Genomic DNA, 2,371 nt, shown 5'->3' with positions numbered 1-2,371 from the left:
TGGGGTATGGTATGGTATTGGAGGAGGCGACCAACAGCTGAGGTCATTTGCGCCATGAAGGATGGGGTAGGTAAGGAAGGGTGGAGAGAAACCCGGCTTCGGCATTAGCCTGCTCTTAACGAAAGGCGCCAAGGGGACCACGGCTTAACGTCCCATCCGACGGACGGAGTGTTGCGCTTGAAATGTCCTCCACAGAACATTAAAGCAGGGATCGGGCAATCTCTGAAAATCTCTGCCACCGCCGGGATTTGAACCCAGGCTCGTCGGGTGGGAAGCCAACTCTCTAGCCACCACACCAACCCGATCCCCCCGAGATTCATTTGCATATGGCCTTAAGAACTGTGGTAAGTGGATAAGAATACAAGTGTAGGCTGTGAAATCTTAAATCGGAGTTGATAACCGGAGTTGATAGTTTTAAAAACGAAGTTATTTTATTTTCGAAACAGAGTTAGGTACAGAAAATGATGGAAGAAATGTACAAACACTTAGTTGCCAAGGGATACAAGTGGCTCTCTGTTCTGTGCTGACTTCTAGTAGAAAATCAAATGAACTTCTTAATATAAAAAAGCACTGCAGGAACAAGTGACTTTGAACGCAGTCACGCGCATGGGTGCAAATTTAAATACACCAAAGGATGGAGTCCGCCATGAAAAAATATTTGACTTAACCAGGATTCGAACCCGGATCTCCCGATTACCGGTCAGGCGTGTTAACCAGTTCCACCATCAAGCCATTTTCTCAGAGCGAACTTCGGGATGGGTTTTACCGAGCAATTGTTCCTGCAGTGCTTTGAAATTCGTCGTCGCAGACCAGCGACAAAATAAGGGTTTTTCCCACCGACAGTGACTTAGTAAGCACGACCCTCGCCACATGTGCCACAGTGTGGACTTGTGACGTCAACATCTTGTTCGGTAAAACCCATTTCGAAGTTATCTTTGAGAAAATGGCTTGGTGGTGGAACTGGTTAACACGCCTGACCGGCAATCGGGAGATCGTGGATCAAATCTCGGCAAAGTCAAATATTTTTTCATGAAGAACTTCATCCTTTGGTTTATTTTCTTAATATATAGTCGATCTCGTTTGTTTTTACCTCATTTTTTAACCTACTCTGTTTAGGAAAAATATCACTTGTAATCCTTCGCTTCTCACCCCTTTGTATGGTAAAATTGAGTCATTCCAAGTTTTACTTAATTGATGATTTATTGAATGTGCTTGCTGGGGATCTGACACCACGATGTGATCAGGTATCAATCAATAAATTTGCTTCAATCCCTCGATCGATGGATCTCGATGTACCATTTGCATTTTTGTCAAATACTCATATATTAGACAAAGTCATGTCCTTTCTCATTAGTCAAACCACATTTAGTAGGATTATAATTAAAAAAATATTATTTTGCGTATTCCGCTGTGTTTTACCATAGAGTAAGTATATTATTACTATCTTTTTTTACGTATATAAGATAATGTGATGTACTCCATCCATTAGGTTACCATAACCGATGAAAAGAAAATTGCAACCATGCATCAAGGCCCTGGGTTATCAACCCTGATTGCAGTTTTCTGAGCTCACAATTGTATTCTAATGTTCTTACTACAGTTCTTAAACCCATATGCAAATGAATCACAAAATTAGGACATGCATAAAACGCTAAGTACATATTTACAACTTAATATTACTGGAAATATTATTCGGTAGCATTACGTAAAAAGTAAATTGCCCAACGATTGACTCTTTTTCATATTTCGGTGAATTCAGATGTGATCTATTATCGTTCTCGGGAACTATGCATTTTTGAACCTCACCATTCTTGAACCTATTTTCCCTGTCTTTTTTTTTTAGCTCAACTAAGGGAGGTAGTGGTTTTTATCCTCTTTCAGTATTACGTCAATTTTAATCATAACGGTAGAAACATGGATATAATTTTCCATCTCGTCACTCTTCAGTTACTTTATTGCTGTATACGAGCGATGGTAAACTTTAAATTATTTCGGGCCCTAAATCTTGCTTGTCAATGTGATGGCACACCTGACGCGAAGTTGAAATACGATATTTTTGATCAGGACCAACGCAACGAAGCGAATAGGTGTGTATAACAGTGGTCCAACAGCCGTCGCCATTATCATTTGCCTCAGAGCACCGGCTGTGTTTGCTTTCACAACAATGGTCACGTGTTCATCCACCGTTAGGAGTGGAGTAGGTTGATCAGCAGTCATTAATCGCCCTTCGCAAATGATAGCGGACATTTTGCTGGATGCATACCTATGGCGGATTTATGAGCTTGTCCAAAGTGAATTCGTCTAAATTTCTATTTTCAAAATCTATGCATGTGTATTCAGGATTATTAGTTAACATTTATATAAAGATTAG

The 2,371-nt window shown here is 40.4% G+C and overlaps 1 non-coding gene across 1 annotated transcript; it reads right to left on the bottom strand.

The window, feature by feature from the left end:
* Positions 1–659: 659 nt before the first annotated feature.
* Trnat-ggu lies at positions 660–732 on the bottom strand. The gene has a single exon. It is a non-coding gene; the product is annotated as a tRNA-Thr (tRNA).
* Between the last annotated feature and the right edge of the window lie 1,639 nt (positions 733–2,371).

Source organism: Ischnura elegans, chromosome 7 (genome assembly GCF_921293095.1).
Source record: "Ischnura elegans chromosome 7, ioIscEleg1.1, whole genome shotgun sequence".
Classification (NCBI taxonomy): Eukaryota; Metazoa; Arthropoda; class Insecta; order Odonata; family Coenagrionidae; genus Ischnura; species Ischnura elegans.
This window is presented reverse-complemented; position numbering and strand designations above follow the sequence as displayed.